The sequence below is a fragment of the Thamnophis sirtalis genome, unplaced genomic scaffold (genome assembly GCF_051295495.1).
Source record: "Thamnophis sirtalis isolate CommonGarterSnake01/CBP01778 unplaced genomic scaffold, rThaSir2_p1.2 scaffold_5, whole genome shotgun sequence".
Classification (NCBI taxonomy): Eukaryota; Metazoa; Chordata; class Lepidosauria; order Squamata; family Natricidae; genus Thamnophis; species Thamnophis sirtalis.
The window spans coordinates 89,573,763-89,591,762 of record NW_028261385.1 but is presented as its reverse complement, the minus strand read 5'-3'; the positions used below and the strand labels follow the sequence as shown (position 1 = coordinate 89,591,762).

Here is an 18,000-nt window from a genome sequence, read left to right as displayed (position 1 = left end):
CTTTCTGAGCAAGGACTCCACATTTTTTAAATAGTAACTTTTAACCCAATTAGTGTGTCCACATGCTGTCAAAGCAACTGGTAAGCAAATCTTAATTGATTTAGTAGGTTAAGAATGTTTGGGAATGGAAGCGTTCTGTCGTTTAAAAAAAAAGAACAGAGATTTTAGAATTGTTGTAATAACCCCATTTGCCTGTCTACTCCCATTAACTGAAAAGAGCCGGTGGGGAGGAGGATGGCTGGCTGCGCGCAGACCGCCTAGCCGGAATATCGCAGGGAAAATGATTGCTTAGACAAACCAGCAACCCGGCGAAGCTGCGGCAGGGAGGCAACGGCTGGAAGGAGAAGGGAGCTGAGCAAGGGCATCGCTGGCTTGGCAGCGTGCACCGAATTCCGTGCAGGGCTTTCTCCCGCCTCAGCTTTTTCGGGAAACGCCAGGCGGGGTCTTCTTTGGCCGACGCGGCCTCAGCTCCCCGTGTGACTTCGCCTGCTGCTCCGGCAGCGGCAGCGGCCAGCAACAAGAGGAAACAGGACAACAAGGCCAGCACTTTCGGCTTCAACTGCACGCTGCTGCTGGGCCCCACCAGGGAAAGCGGCAGGCCAGTTTTAGGGAACGGGCCTTCAGGGAGGCCTCCAGGCACGCCAGAGGAACCGGAGGAGCCGGCCTACACCAGCATGCTGTGGAAGAAGATGAACTACAGCCCCGACGTGGTGGGCTACATTCTAGTGAAGGAGCTGAAGGAGCAGCTGCAGACCCTCTAAGACAGCGAGCGTGGGCACATCGGCGAGGCCTCTGAGCGGCTGCATCGGCTGCTCCGTGAACACCAGAAGGCCATGCTAGAGGAGCTGGAGGCCGACACGGCCCGGACACTGACTGACATCGAACAGAAGATCCAGCGTTACAGCCTGCAGCTGCATAAAGTGCAGGAAGGTAGCCAGATCCTGCAGAAAAGACTGGCGGAAACCGACAGGCACAACTTCCTGGCGGGCATCGCCTCTCTCTCGGAGAGGCCAAAGGGGAAGATCCACGAAACGAGTCTCGCCTATGAGGATTTCCCCACATTGAAATACATGGGGCCTCAGCAGTACACCATCTGGAAATCCCTCTTCCAGGTCATCCAGCCAGTGGCTGCCACGCTGCCCCTGGACCCGGCCACCGCTCACCAGCGCCTCTGTCTGAGTGCTCCCCCCCCTTTCCCTTCCGGGACATTTATTTTTTTACCGTTTTAATTATTTTAACTGCCTGTCTATTCAGGAACGGCATTTGCTGGGCATATGAGTGTATGAATGTGAGAGAAAATGTGCCCACTTTTAATTTATTCTATTGTATTTTAGTAATTACTGTGGGGTGTGTCTGAAGAGAGTGTTTGATTGGTGAGTATGGTAGGACCAGGGATGCAACCTGGAGTCACCTCCACTGAGTGCAGAAGCAGAAGTGGATGGGGGCCCAGACTCACCTCCCGTCCTGGCATGAATGGAATACATGACCTGCTAGAAAGAATGGGGGCCTTGGGAGAGGGGGAGGGGTCTATGGGGATAGGGGGACGTCGGAGCATTTCGGTCACGACTGGGAGGAGCAGATATGGTGGGAGCTGTAGGGCTAGCCATTACCGAGGAAGAAGGACTCGCTACATTACAGCGATTGCTTGTTCCGGCCCCTCAGGCTCAACTCAAGGATCTGGTGTCAGAAGACTACAGGGCCCTGGTCTCAGGCTGTTGTTGCTAAATGCCAGGTCGGTTGTGAACAAAGCCCCCCTCGTCCGGGATCTAATATTAGACGAGGAGACAGACCTGGCATGTATAACCGAAACCTGGCTGGGCCAAGAGGGGGTGTCCCCCTCTCAGAAATGTGCCCAGATGGGTTTCAGGTGCTCCACCAACCATGACACCAAGGGAAGGGGTGGGGGAGTAGCAGTTATCATCCGAAGGTTGTTAGTTCCTCGCAGGATCCCTGCCCCAGAGATTGTGGGGTGTGAGTCTCTCCTCTTGAAGCTGGACCTAAAGGTTCAATTGGGCTTGCTGTTGACGTACCTGCCTCCCAGCTACGTCACGACAGCCCTGCCTGTGCTGCTAGAGGCAGTAGCCGGGTTGGCGGTGGAGTTCCCCAGACTTATAGTATTGGGGGACTTTAATCTGCCATCTCTCGGTGAACACTCAGATGGGGCATAGGAGTTCATGGCTTCCATGACAACCATGGACTTGACCCAGGTAGTTCAAGGTCCGACTCATAGGGCGGGACACATGCTTGACCTTGTATTTCTCTCGGGGCAGTGGAGACGTGATATTGATTTAAGGGGAATAGAGACCTTGCCCTTGTCATGGTCAGATCACTCCTTGCTGAGGCTTGACTTCAGGACGCTACTTCCCCATTGCAGGGAGGTGGAGCCGATTAAGTGGTTCTGCCCCAGGCGCCTGATGGACCCGGAGGGATTTCAGAGGGAGGTTGGAGAGATACCTGACTCCCTTGTCCGCAATCCGGCCAAGGCCTTTGAGGCCTCTCCGCGGCAGTGGATCCAGGAGGGCACCTTGGTTCACCGAGGAACTCCGGGAGATGAAGCGCCAAAAGAGATGCCTAGAGCGACATTGGAGGGCTAGTAACTGAATCTCATCGATCACTATTAAGAGCCTTTATTAGGACTTATCTAGTGGTGATACTGGTGGCAAAATGTACGCATTTTTCCGCTCTTATTGCGTCCATGGAATCTCGCCCAGCCGCCCTGTTTAGGGTGACCCGCTCCCTCCTGAAAGATGAGGAGGCGGGGGAACCCCTGCAGGGAAGAGCTGAGGAGTTCGTTCAGTTTCTGTCGGATAAAATCACTCAGATTCGGACAGACCTGGACTCCGCTTGGGCGGTACCAGCCGAGATGTCAAGGGCTAGTCTTAATCAGATTTTTTGGGATGAGTTCGAAGTTGTCACCCCTGAGGAAGTGGACAAGGCCATGGGAGCGATGAGTGCCTCCACCTGTTTACTGGACCCGTGCCCCTCCTGGCTGGTTTCGACCAGCAGAGAGGTGACACGAGGCTGGCTCCAGACGATTACTAACGCATCTATGCAGGAGGGTTTTTTCCCGCAAACATTAAAGGAAGCAGTGGTAAGACCCCTCCTCAAGAAGCCTTCCTTGGACCCAGCTATTTTGAAAAACTATCGTCCCGTCTCCAACCTTCCTTTTTTAGGGAAGGTTGTTGAGAAGGTGGTGGCACTTCAACTCCGACGGACCTTGAATGAAACGGATTATCTAGACTCCTTTCAATCTGGTTTCAGGCCTGGGTACAGCACGGAAACCGCTTTGGTCGCCCTAACCAATGATCTCTGGCGGGCCAGGGATAGAGGATATTCCTCTATCCTGGTGCTTCTTGACCTCTCAGCGGCCTTCGATACCATCGACCATGGTATCCTTCTGCGACGCATAGGGGAGGTGGAGGTGAGAGGCACCGTTTTATGGTGGTTCTCTCTTACCTCTGACAGGTCGCAGTCGGTGTTGGTCGGGGGGCAAAGGTCGACCCCTAGGCCCCTCGAATGTGGTGTGCCGCAGGGTTCGGTCTTGTCCCCCCTCCTATTTAATATCTACATGAAGCCGCTGGGTGAGATTATGCGACAGCATGGGGTAGAGTATCATCAATATGCCGATGATACTCAATTATATCTTTCTGCCCCTTGCCAGCTCAGTGAAGTGGTGGACGTGATGTGCCGATGCCTGGAGGCTGTTAGGATCTGGATGGGGGTGAACAAACTTGTGCTCAATCCTGATAAGACTGAGTGGCTTTGGATATTGCCCCCAAAGGACTGCTTGGACAGTCCATCCTTAACCCTGGGGATGTGAAAATTTATGCCCCTCAGAGAGAGCTCGCAATTTGGGAGTCCTCCTGGATTCGCAGCTGAAATTGGAACATCATCTGTCGGCTGTGACCAGGGGGGCCTTTGCCCAAGTTCGTCTGGTGCACCAATTGCGGCCCTATTTGGACCGGGATGCGCTTCTAACGGTCACTCATGCCCTTGTCACCTCGAGGCTGGATTATTGTAACGCGCTCTACATGGGGCTACCCTTGAAAAGCGTTCGGAGACTGCAGTTAGTTCAGAATGCGGCTGCGCGGGCAATATTGTGTGTGCCGAAGTACACCCACGTTACACCTATCCTCCGTGAGCTGCACTGGCTACCAATTGGTCTCCGGACTCAATTCAAGGTGTTGGTTATTACCTTTAAAGCCCTACATGGCTTAGGCCCAGGATACCTTCGAGAACGCCTGCTGACACATACCTCCCAGCGGCCAGTAAGATCCCACAGATTGGGCCTCCTTCAGATGCCGTCAGCCAAACAATGTCGGCTGGTGGGCCCTTGGAGGAGAGCCTTCTCTGTGGCTGCTCTGACTCTTTGGAACCAGCTCCCCCGGAAATCCGGACCATACCCACTCTCATGGCCTTCAGGAAAGCCGTAAAAACTTGGCTGTTCCGGCAGGCCTGGGGCTGTTGACCTCACTGTTGAGGTGCAGCCCCGACTAGAATGAATGTATGAGGGGTGTCTGTTGTTCTTAAATTGTTTTGTCGTTATGTGTTTTTTTTTTATATTTCTTGTAAGCCGCCCAGAGTCCTTTGGGATTGGGCGGCATATAAAAAAAACTCCAAATAAATAAATAGATAGATAGATAGATAGATAGATAGATAGATAGATAGATAGATAGATAGATAGATAGATAGATAGATAGATAACTTTGTATAGGCTGGTGAAAAAAAAACCCAGGCATTACATACCAATCAGAGAACAATATCAACTATTGCTGACTTCCTAAACAAGCAATCTGCTTAATAAAAGATAATCACACAGAAGCTATAACACCATCTTTATATGATTACATAAAGTTTCTGTTTGTTTTAATCAGAAACCAAAGGAAACAGATTTTAAGCATTCTTTAAAAAACACATAAAATACATGCAAACATGATGTACTTATTAAAGCAGGTGCAGCTTGCTTAAAAGGACCAATTAAAGAGTAACACATTTTGTCTAAATTAAGGTTATGTTTAATAACAACCTTGTCTATAAATTATCTATTTCTGTGCACAGTAACCCTATACTTCTTCCATACATAAATAATTCAAAAACCTCACGTTTGGCATAATGGAGTATTTTTCATGCCAGTGGAATTTCATTTTCATATACTTCTATGCCAGACAGTTCTTTCTGATTATATCCAGAAGGTGGCCAATCTTAATTTTCAGCAGATTAGCATATTAGAATGCTTCAATTGCTTACTTAATAAGATACTCGATTGCAAAATATTTGGATGAGTTGGAAATTGCTTACAGATTTTTGACAGGAAGGAAATGTAACATGACTCATGGACAGCTTTTAATCAGCTTAAAATTAGAAACATGCACACATTTCATGCACAAGATAGAACAAATTGTGTCTCTAGTTTGAAGAAGGTACCAAGTATATTGGTGTTCAGAAGCCACATTTTTTTCTGAATCGGTATGGATACATGAACAAATATGGTTTTCACCAACTTCATTTCTTAAAAACTGAAGAGTTAACTCTTGCCAAACATGATATTTGTTATCCAATTTGATTCAGGACAAGCTATAGATCTAGCATGCATGAATGCTGCCTGGAGATTGGAAGGCATTTGGTGAACCCCATTCCATTCAATATTCAATTCAGAATCAAGTCGGTCCAAACTACACTTACAAAATGTACCTCAAGGCTCTGTTTTAGGCTCAGTACTCTTCAACATCTTCATCAATGATTTGGACGAGGGGATAAATGGAGAACTCATTAAATTTGCAGATGACACCAAGCTGGCACGAATACCCAACACTCCAGAAGATATACAGAAGGATCTTGACAAACTTGAATAGCACCATCTAACAAAATAAAATTCAATGGTGAAAAAAGTAAGGTTCTACATTTAGGCAAGAAAAACAAAATGCACAGGCACATTATATGCGGTACCTTGCTCAATAGCAGTAACTGTGAGAGGTATCTTTGATACCTCTCACACTAGAGGTATCTAGTGGACAACCATTTAAATATGAGCTAACAGTGTGCAGCAGCTGCCAAAATAGCCAACATAGTTCTAGGCTGCATAAACAGAGGGATAGAATCAAGATCCCGTGAAGTATTAATACCATTTTATAATGCCTTAGTAAGGCCACACTTGGAATACTGCATCCAGTTTTGGTCGCCACAATGTAAAAAAGATATGGAGACTTTACCAAGAGTGCAGAGAAGAGCAACAAAGATGATTAGGGGACTAGAGTCTAAAACATATGAAGAACGGTTGCAGGAACTGTGTATGTCTAGTTTAATGAAAAGAAGGACTAGAGGAGACATGATAGCAGCCTTCCAATATCTCAGGAGCTGCCACAGAGAAGAGGGAGTCAAGCTATTCTCCAAAGCACCTGAGGGTAGAACAAGAAGCAATGGGTGAAAACTAATCAAGGAGAGAAGCAACTTAGAACTGAGGAGAAATTTCCTGACAGTAAGAACAAGTAATCAGTGGAACAACTTTCCTCCAGAAGTTGTGAATGCTCCAACACTGGAAGTTTTTAAGATGATGTTGGATAACCATTTGTCTGAAGTGGTGTAGGGTTTCCCGCCTAGGGGGTTGGATTAGAAAACCTCCAAGGTCCCTTTCAACTCTGTTATTCTATTCTACTCTATTCTATTCTATTCTATTCTATTCTATGATCAGCATAAAAAGAAAATGCTGTAGTTTTAAAATTTACATAACTATTGCCAGGACTTTTACCACCTATGTCCCTGAGAAAGCTCAATATACTTTTTATGTCAGTTTTTGAAATAATTGGTAAATAATGGAAATTGGGAGAAGTTATTCATGAAATCATTGCAAACTGAGTGAAAGCAGATCTTGTGAGATCTGTGATCTTTCTGAAGAATAGGCTGTTTCAGACATTTCCCCATGGCTGGCTGTGGGAATTCTGGGAGTTGAAGTCCAGATATCTTAAAGTTGCCAAGGTTGAGAAACATTGGGCCGCTGTTTTATATAATGTTTTAGATGAACAGTGCATAAAGGTTTTTAAGTGGGACAATTTATTTTTTTGGAAAATGTTGTTTGTATCCCAAACCAAGAAAGTCATTTTGTACCCAGTAAAGCTATTAAATGAATGCTTAGATGGGGCCATTAATATAGTTCATATGACAATAAAAACAATACACTTGGATCAATTTCATTTTCAATTACTTTCTACTCTAAAGATAACAATAAATAAAAAACAAAAAGGGGCAGACCCAGAAATGAGAAGAGTTGGGATACTTAATAAGCACTATATTGAAATATTTATATTATTTATTTTATTTTATAAAATTGATAGGCTGTCCATGTTACATCAAAGTAATTCTATAATAGGGAGTTAATACTTTTCATATCTGAAATAAAAAAAGATTTACTATTCAGTTTGATTTGAAAGACCTATGGAAAACAAAGGGAGAAAACCTCTCTTTTTGTTAAAACACAGAAAGGTCAGAATACATTCATAAGCAAAACAATGCAGAGGTAGCATATTACATTTGTGGCAAAAGGGACACTTAAATACTGGCTGATATTTCTGGAAGCTAGCAAATTATGGAAAACCAAAAATAAATTTTAAAAAGATCCAAGAAAAAGGTAAAATACAAAAGTGCATATATAGTTTTATCATTATTAACTGTGATGAGTTAAATGGAAAGAGACCCTGTTGATAGATCAATTATTTTGGGAGTGGTAGACCTTCCCTAAAATATTTTATGTTCATAATTAGTAGATAGAAAAAATATTGTCTCTAACAATAGTAATTATGGAAGTACAACTGAAACTATCCTGGATTAAGAGACAAATATGATAGAATTAAAAATTTTAATTGATTCCCATACAGCACTGGAAGATTACTATTTATTTACAAAAGGAATAGACCAGGAGAAAGGAGGAAGAGAGGTTTGCATTGTATGTAAAGAAAAAAACACACATTTGTACAGAAATTCAATAATCAAAACATGGAAATCCTGTTGAAAACATGTGTTTAAAAATAAAAGGGGAAAGGCAGAAGGGTTACAGTTGTCGGAGTTTATTATAGATCACTTGGACAGCCAAAGGTACAGATGGGGCCTTTCTGCATTAGTCTTTCAAACAGGCATTCAATAGTGATAATAGGAGATTTCAATTATCCTGACATCTGCTGGGAATCGAACTCTGCCAAAAGTCAAAGGTCCAACAAATCCTTCTCTGCTGTCACTGACAACTTCATTTGTCAGAAGGTGGGTGGGGGAACAAAACAAGGGGGGCTGTTCTTTAGGATCAAACCTCATCACAGAGAATAATCAGTTGCAGAATTGAAAGTTGGATCATTGGGTCCATGATATACAGAGGAGGACCAACACCAAAGAATCAGTCCTGCACATTGGAGCTAATTTTGATTGAGAGAACGAGATCAGATCCAATGGAGAAAAATATTTGAGGAGGAAGAGGAGGAGAAATCCTATACCATGAGATATTGAAGGCACAATCTCAAACAACCTTGCCACAAGGAAAAATGTGAGAAATCTAGAGTACTGAAGAGAAGAAGGGATATGCACAGAAAACAAAAGAAAGAGAACATAATGATAGAATAATTAAAGGTAATCTTCAGAAATTGTGATAAAGAGTCTATAGCTTGGAATGAATTAAGTTTGTAAGCTATCAAAAACAATGAAAAACTGTTCTTTTAGGTACGTTAGAAGTAAAAGGAAAGCTGGAGTAGGTGAGGTATAAGGAGAAAGTAGTGAAGCAATCATGAGTGACAGTAGAAACATAGAATTTCCAAACTTCTATTTTGCTTGCTTCTCTCTCTGAGAAAAATAGAGCCCTAATGGTAATTATTATGCTACTGAAGAAATGAGGGGACTGTAGTTTGAGATAGACAAGGAGAAGGTACAAGAAAACGTACCGTAGTTAATTCAGAGTCAGATGGCTTTCATCCCAACTAGCATAGATTATATTGTTGAACTGCTCTCAGTAATCTTTGAGAACTCCTGGAGCTGGAAGAGAATATTCGTAGCTCAGGTTTGAATTGTGGGGTCCTTGGTATCCTCTGAGCTTGGTTGTTTCATTGCAGACGTTTCATTATCAAACTAGGTAAAATCATCAGTGCACTGCTGATGTTATCTAGTTTGGTAATGAAACTTCTATAAAAAAATGACCAAGCTCAGAGTGCACCAAGGACCCCACAGCTCTGGAGGGCTAAACTCCTAATAGACTAGAGGAGAGCATATGTCATCATCCCTCTCTTCAAAAAAGGGGGATAGTGAAGATACAGAAAACTACAGATCTGTTGAGTATCATAAGCAATGTTTTTCTGTTGCAGCTGCCATGTTGTGGAAGACCCTCCCTGTTTGGATCAGATCAGCACAGAGGGGTATTCAGCAGGTTCTGACCAGTTCTGGAGAACCAGTAACGGAAATTTTGAATACCATCTCTAACTGGCCCATCTATTCTCTGCCTCCCGGGTCCCAATTGATCTGGAGGAAATGGGGATTTTGCACTAACTTTCCCCTGGAGTGGAGAGGGAATGGAAATTTTACAATATCCTTCCCCTGCCATGACCACCAAGCCACGCCCACCAAGCTATGCCACACCCATCAAGCCACACCCACAGAACTGGTAGTAAAAAAAATTGAATCCAACCACTGGATCAGCACCCTCATCTTTGGCCTTCCAGAAATAGTTAAATTCAGGGACATTCTGGAGAGTCTTTAAGGAATAAATAGTCAGTGTTGCCATTTCTTTATACGCAGATGAATTTGAATATAAATTGATGCTGTACAAAAGCAACACTTTTGGATTCTTCAGTTACTATCAAAGATCTCTAGCAAATTTGTAGAAATTGTACAGTTATAAGAAACACTCTGGGTAAACAATACTTTAGAATAACTCTAATATTATACCTATTAGTATCAAGGTTCCAAATGAAGTAAATAAAAATTTAGGGCTTTTTATTTTTCAAAACTTATTAATTCCTATAAATTATTATCATGAGGAAAATATCCAGACTATTCAATAAGAACACTTCCATTATATGATTTTACCAAGACAAAACTATCCTTAAATTTGTAGGGAGCAAGCAAAGTGGTAAAAATGAATATTGCAATAGAGACAATGTGTCAGCCTCTGCTTTGCTGCTGCTTCGGCTGCCATTCAAACGGGGAGGGAGGGCATGGTACTTTGGAAGGAAATCATTATGTGCTGGAGGAAGATTCTCAACGCTGGCCTAACCATCTCATTGGGCATGCGGAGGAAGGGAGTTTCCCACCAAGGTTAACTGTCCAGCATTCCATCCTGGTGATGTTTTTTGAAGATATCTCCCACCTGACAGTTGGGTGAATTATAATTGGACTATGGATTGGGGTGCCAAGGGGAAGTGATTGACCTATACATGATATTCTTTGCTTTCACGCCTAATTAACCAGATTCAGCTTTTCTTCGCTACTATTCGTTTGTAATTTGTAAAAGTACACTTAATTTCAAGCAAATGGAGTTGAGTGGTTTCTTTCCTGATTATTAAATGAAGTAGCATCTGACAATAAGCTGAATCTCACCTCGCACCCAACCCGGACTGAACAACTTCCGAGGGGGGTGCCCTCATAGAAGGAAAAGAAAAATTTCTTTACATGAAAGCGACCAGGAAGAAGAAATGGGTGCAACGGCAGCACCATCTTTAACAGAAATGCTAGCTGACCTGAGAGTGGAGGAACCTGCTGTTCGACCCAGATGGACTTGGGGAGTGGGACAGAAAGAGGAACCTGAGGAATTACAAACTGGAGTCACGAGAAGGAGGCCAAGAAAAACCCCAGCTGCTGACTGGAGTGGCTCTGGAGAGGAAGATTACAAAATGTCCCAAGCCATGAGACTCCTCAAAGAGGCATGGAGTGAACGCCGGATTCGAGAGAGAACTGTGGAAAGGGAACCAGCAGAGGAACTGGAAAAAAGGTACCCGCTGCATAGCTTAAGGGAGACTGGAGGGGCCGAAGGGGGATGTGCGCAAGAAAACCCAGCACCGACCTTCCCGCCTGTGGCTAGAGATATTCAGAGAGCGGGGGGGGGGGGGGAAGGCAACGCCGGATGGCTAAGGTCCCACCCTTAAGCGTAAAATATGATGGAGAACCCAGCGGCCTCGGGTTGTTTATTATTCAGGTCTGGAATTATATGGAAATATATGGGCCTGATTTGGTTACTGATGAATCTAAAGTGAGAATAGTGTTAATGGCTTTGGAGAAGAAAGCCGCCGACTGGATGGTCAGATTACATAATAGTAACTCCCCTCTCTTGAGGAATTTTGATGACTTTATGGCAGCAATGAGGAGAAGGTTTGACGACCCCTTGACCGAGCGTCGAGCTAGATTAAAATTTATGACCCTCAGACAGGGAAAGAAAACTGCCTGAATATGTGCAGGAATTCCGGGAGTTGTCGGCCTATATGAGGGGATGGTCGGAAGAGGCCTTGTTGGATCGATTTGCTGATGGCTTGAATAAAGATGTTTACCAACAATGCATAAACAGGCGCAATCCCCGCCATTTGGAGCCTTGGTATGAGAGTGCTGCAGATATTGAGCTGGATTTAACCAGGCTTCATTACATGGATGAGGGAGAAGTTGAGAAATCCCCTCCACACACCCCTAAAACCCCTCTCCCAAGGAGTGAAAAAGGGGGTAGGGGAGGTTTTGCAAGCAAGCCCAAGCCCTCCGCTTGTTTCTGCTGTGGAAAGGAGGGGCATCGTGCTGTAAATTGCCGAGTGAAGCTGACCCACTCTGCTCCACCCCCCGGAGGAAGAGGAAACCTGAGAAGCCTCCAGGCAAGAGAAAAAAGGCCGCCTTTGCTGGGGAAGATGTTTCTCGACACTTCGAGCCAGAGGAGGGGGGAAACGAAAGTCCCAGCTCATCTGACGACAGTGATTATGAGGATTCTCATCACTGGGTAAGTTCGCGATCTGGCCCCATGCTTATTCCAGTCGAGCTTAGAGTGCCCTCTTCTGGCGCAAAAGAAAAACTTATGGCTCTATTAGATTCTGGGTGTTCCCGTTGCATGATAAGCCCTGAAATGGTTGAGAAGCTGGGCATGAAACTAAAAACTTTAAAAATCCCTATTGCTTTTTGCCAAATAGATGGCTCTATTGCGGGGGGCGATCCTGCTCATTTTTCCACTGAACCCATCAAGATGTGGATGGGTACCCACCAAGAAATAATAACTTTTATTGTAGCCCCTGGGATGGACCAGCCCCTTATTTTAGGACTCCCTTGGCTCCGTAGATGGAACCCACGCATTAACTGGAGAGAGGGGTGGTTGAAAATTCGGACAGCCACACCCCCTGAGGGGAAAGTTGAAGCTCCAGACTCTGATACTACTACCCCCACACTGGCAGCCAGGGGGCAGGAGAAAATTGAGGGGGAGGAAAGAATTCTAAGGGAATATTGGGACCTCAATGATGTTTTTAGTGAAAAATCCTCTGATAAATTACCCCACAGATTGCACTATTGATATTTTACCTGGAGTAAAGCTTCCAAAGCCCCAAATATATTCAATGACCCCTAGAGAGATGGAGGAAATGAGGAAATTCATTGATAAAAACTTGGAAAGGGGATTCATTGAACCAGCAAGATCCAAGGTGGCGGCTCCAGTATTGTTCAGAGAAAAGAAAGATGGCTCCTTCAGATTATGTGTTAATTTCAAAAACTTAAACTGCATCTCTGCTCAGAACCTCTACCCCTTACCACTGATGAAGGACATGCTGGCCCAACTGGGGAAGGGCCGAATTTTCACTAAATTGGACCTACGGGAAGCGTACTATAGAGTCAGAATTAAAGAGGGGGACGAATGGAAAACTGCTTTCAACTGCCCCCTTGGTTGCTTCCAATTTCAAGTAATGCCATTTGGCCTCCAGGGGGCGCCAGCAGTCTTCATGCAATTGATTAATGAGGTTTTACATGACCATCTTTACAAAGGTGTAATGGTCTATTTAGACGATATCCTTATTTACACGGAAACACGTGAAGAACACGTGAAGCTTGTTTGCACGGTTCTGAAGAAACTGCGAGCGGCAGTACTGTACACCAAGTTGTCCAAGTGCGAATTTCATCAGGAAAAAGTTGATTACCTGGGATATCGGATCTCCCACAAGGGGATAGAAATGGACCCTGCTAAAGTCAAGGCTGTCACCGAGTGGAAGGCCCCACATACACGTAAGCAATTTCAGAGATTTTTGGGATTTGCTAACTTCTATCGTCAATTTATTCCCTCCTTCGCTAAGATAGCTCTCCCTATAACTAACCTCCTTAAATCAAAAGGAGGGGCTAAGCCTAAACCTAGCAAACCGTTGGACTGAACTATAGACTGTCAAGCTGCTTTCGAGAAGTTGAAACGCCTCTTTGTGGAGGAACCAGTCCTCAAGCACCCTGACATGGATGCACCGTTTGTGGTCCAGGCTGACACCAGTGATGTGGCAGTGGGAGCTGTACTTCTTCAAGCAAATAGCCAAGGTAAATTACAACCCTGTGCTTACACCTCTCGCAAACTGACCGACACAGAAAGATGTTGGGCTATTTGGGAGAAAGAGGTTTTTGCTGTTCGTTGGGCTTTATCAACCTGGCACCATTTTCTAGAGGGCGCCAAGCATCCTTTCGAGGTGTGGACTGAACATAAAAACTTGGAGGCATTGAGAACCCCCAGAAAACTTTCTCCTAAGCAGATGTGCTGGGCTCAGCATTTCAATAGATTCAATTTTACCTTGAAATACATTCCGGGAGGGAAAAATTTTATGGCTGATGCTTTGTCCAGACTCCCTCAGTACAACTGTTCAAAGCTCAGTGTTGTCCAGCCTGTCATTCCAACAAAGAGCCTAGCTGCTCCTGTTGTTACTAGAAGTCAAACAACTTCCAAATTGGAGGTCACTGAGGACTTTCTATCTAACCTAAAAAAGGCCCTTACTGAGGATGACTGGTTCCAGCAACACATGGATGAATGCACTATAAAAGATGGATTGGCTTGGAGTTATACATCCCTGTGTCCATTAGGACCATTGTACTTCAACGGGCTCATGACTCCCGAATGGCTGGACACTTTGGGTTCGTTAAGACTCTGCACCTCGTTAAGAGGCAATTTTGGTGACCATCACTGAAAAAAGACATTGAGGCTTATGTAGCTAGTTGTCCAGTTTGTGCCGCGGCTAAACGCCCTCTGGGTAAGCCCCAGGGGTTGCTCCAGGCGGTGGCCCGCCCAGTAGCCCCATGGAAGGAGATCTCCATGGATTTCATTGTTGAACTTCCAGAAAGTCAAGGAAACACAGTAATCTGGGTTGTTACTGACTTATTCTCCAAGCAAGTTCATTTCATCCCTTGCTCCAAGATCCCTTCCGCTAAATCTCTCGCTAAGATGTTCATCTCACATATATATCGCTTACATGGGGTACCCGACCACATCATTTCGGACAGGGGTGTTCAGTTCACCTCCCTATTCTGGAAAGAATTCCTGAAGTGGATTGGCTCCGCCCAGGGGTTAAGCTCCTCCCACCACCCTCAAACTAATGAGGCCTGCGAGAGGACTAATTCTGTGCTGGAGCAATATTTACGTTGTTTCATTAACTACCAACAAGATGATTGGGTGGAATTGTTGCCTCATGCTGAGGTGGCTTACAACAATTCCGTGCACAGCAGCACTGGCTTTACCCCTTTTCGTGTGGTGTACGGCCAAGATTTTGTGCCCATTCCTGAGATTCCTCACGAGCAGCCGCAAGTATCTTCGCTGTCCGAGTGGAGTGATCGCCTTCGGGACGCCTGGCCTTTAGCACTCCAGACTCTAGATGCTGCGCACCGCGCTCATAAGAAACAGGCTGATAAGAAACAGGCTAAACCCCATGAATATAAGGTTGGTGATCAAGTTTATTTATCCACTAGATTTCTTCAAATGACACAGAAGTCGAAGAAGTTGGGCCCCAAGTATGTTGGCCCGTTTCCTATTGTCAAGATCATCAACCCTGTCTCCGTCCGTCTCCAGTTACCTAAGCATCTCAACCGAGTTTACCCTGTTTTTCATGTTAATCTCCTGAAGCCTCAACTCACTTCTTCCTTGAGAGCACCTCTTCCTCCTCCACCTGCCCCACTTTTGATAGAGGGAGAGCAGCATTTTGAGATCCGTGAGATTTTGGACTCTCGTAAGCGGCGGAACCATGTCCAGTACCTGGTGGCTTGGAGATATTTTCCTCCATCTCACGCTGAATGTGTTGACAAGTCCCATGTTCGAGCTCCTCGTCTGCTCTGCAAGTTCTACTCTGCCTATCCTGACAAGCCCTGATTCTTGGACAGTCTGCTAATTTCCCTTTTTTTTTGTTTTTTTTCCTCCCTTCCCCTTTCTCTCTTTCGTGTCTTGTTGTCTGTCTGTTCGTTTGTGTTCTTTTCGTTTCTGCAGGTCTGACCGCCCTTTTTCTGGAGGAGGGTCGGATGTCAGCCTCTGCTTTGCTGCTGCTTCGGCTGCCATTCAAACGGGGAGGGGGGGCATGGTATTTGGGAAGGGAATCATTATGTGCTGGAGGAAGATTCTAGACGCTGGCCTGACCATCTCATTGCGCATGCGGAGGAAGGAAGTTTCCCGCCAAGGTTAACTGTCCAGCATTCCATCCTGGTGATGTTTTTTGAAGATATCTCCCACCTGACAGTTGGGTGAATTATAATTGGACTATGGACTGGGGTGCCAAGGGGAGGGGATTGAACTATACATGATATTCTTTGCTTTTGCGCCTAATTAACCAGATTCAGCTTTTCTTTGCTACTATTCGTTTGTAATTAGTAAAAGTACACTTAATTTCAAGCAAATGGAGTTGAGTGGTTTCTTTCCTGATTATTAAATGAAGTAGCATTTGACACAATGGATTGAGAGAAATGCCAATGCAGATTCCGTTTAAGTATTTTAAACTGTCTATTCAGTCTAAAGTACAAGCTATCATGACCTCCTATTAGATGATTTATTTGCTGCTATGCCCTTTATCTTTCTGTATCTTTCAGTCATTTTTATTCCTATGGATGAGTCTTTCTATAGTCCTACATATACATACATACATACATACATACATACATACATACATACATATATATGCACTTGCATACATACATATATACATATAGATGTAGGAGATCACCAGGCTGAGCTCGAGGATCAAATGCATAATCAGTCATGAGTTCCTGGACACCCACAAAAGATCTAAGTCCAGGCCACCTTGAATTCCTTCTACTCTTATCTCCCTCTAATTTCCCTTGACTGTTAGTAGTTCAGATTCTTGTGGAGAGCTTAAGCTTGCAATACGTCTTTACACTCATCTGAACTGCCTGACTCTCCTGATTTTCCCAACATTTGACAACATACATACATATTCAAATAGTAAACATTATTTACAAAGTAAAAGCATGAAAAAGGATGTACAACAAGCTGCTTTTAAAATAATTATTCTCTCCTCCAACAGCAATAGTTTGTTTATTAAATTATTTTAATTAATAAATAAACAAATAGCAAAAAGCTAACAAAAGATATTTTTGCTTAACAGAGAAAAGATTGCCAGACTGAAGCCCAGTGAGAATATAGCTTTTGGATTCTTTCTGAAGTTGATAAATTTCCCCATTTGGTTTTTTTTTTTTTTTTTTTTTACTTAATCCTGAGTTTTTCCACTTTACTGATTTTCAATTAGAAGAGTTTTACTCCTGACTCTGAAATTGCCCATTATTTATTGATAAGTAATTAAGGAAATGCTTACAGTAAGGACAATCAACTAGGTTTTCTTTAATCAAATTATAGCTATCAAATCTTATACTAATAAATCAATGGTTAAGGGATTCATAAATATTCTTATTATTTTAAAATAAGATTGATTTAACAAAATATATTTTCATGTTTATAGGACAGCTCAGAGAATTTTTTATTCATTTTGCTGTCAACATTATGTAAAAGGACTGGTTACTTAGGCAGATGATATGGGCTTGTCCACAACAATTCATTTTTTAATATCCTCAATAAATTAATATGTTCACTAATTATAGCAGATCCACCATCATCATATGGTCTAACAAAACTACTTTATGTATTTTCATTTATTAAAATTTGCTCAATCTATTTCTTAAGAGATTAGTTTCTCTTCCAAAAGGAAGAGGGAGTATTGAAACCTTCATTCAAATGCCTTTCTCCTATAAGGTTAGGAGACTGTATTATAGATATTATTTCATTATTTCCATTGTACATTTTACTTTCCAGAAGAATAGTTCAGGTTATAATATGATTCCTAATGTCTATAACACACTGTGATACCACATGTAGCAGCACTACTAAGGCACTATGGTGTTTAGATCCAGTAGTATAGGATTAAAATACATGAATGGACAAAATGTAGTGTACATGTTTGTAACTTCATATGAAATATTGTTAGCTGCAAATGAACAGAAGCATTTCTTGAGTTCAAAGCACAGAAGAATTTATTATCGCAAGATAATTGCGATAATAATCTCTTCACAAGAATTTGGTCAACTAATGGTTAAAACTTGGGGTCAATGAAATCCACAAGTGGATAGAATTGGCTGCACAATAACTCCTAATTTATGACACTCTTAATCTCACCTTGCAGCTCAGCCCATTCATCTACCAATACTAAAACAGATTGCACATTTTATATTAAGTAAAGGTAAAGGTTCCCCTCACATATTTGTGCTAGTCGTTCCTGACACTAGGGGGCGGTGCTCATCTCTGTTTCAAAGCCGAAGAGCCAGCGCTGTCCGAAGACATCTCCGTCATCATGTAGCCAGTATGTCTAAACGCCGAAGGTACACGGAACAGTGTTACCTTCCCACCAAAGGTGGTTCCTATTTTTCTACTTGCATTTTTACATGCTTTTGAGCTGCTAGGTTGGCAGAAGCTGGGACAAGTACCAGGAGCTCATTCAGTTATGCGGCTGAACCACCAAACTGCCAACCTTTCTGATCAACAAGCTCAGCGTCTTAGCCACTGAG

The 18,000-nt window shown here is 43.7% G+C and overlaps 1 protein-coding gene across 1 annotated transcript in view; it reads right to left on the bottom strand.

Moving 5' to 3' along the window:
- KIAA1958 (KIAA1958 ortholog) overlaps window positions 1-18,000 on the bottom strand; it is a 102,753-nt gene that overhangs the window by 75,349 nt on the left and 9,404 nt on the right. The window contains exon 2 of the mRNA XM_087716176.1: window positions 5,692-5,858. The gene's annotated coding sequence lies outside the window, so the exon portion shown is untranslated. The remainder of the gene's footprint in view (window positions 1-5,691; window positions 5,859-18,000) is intronic.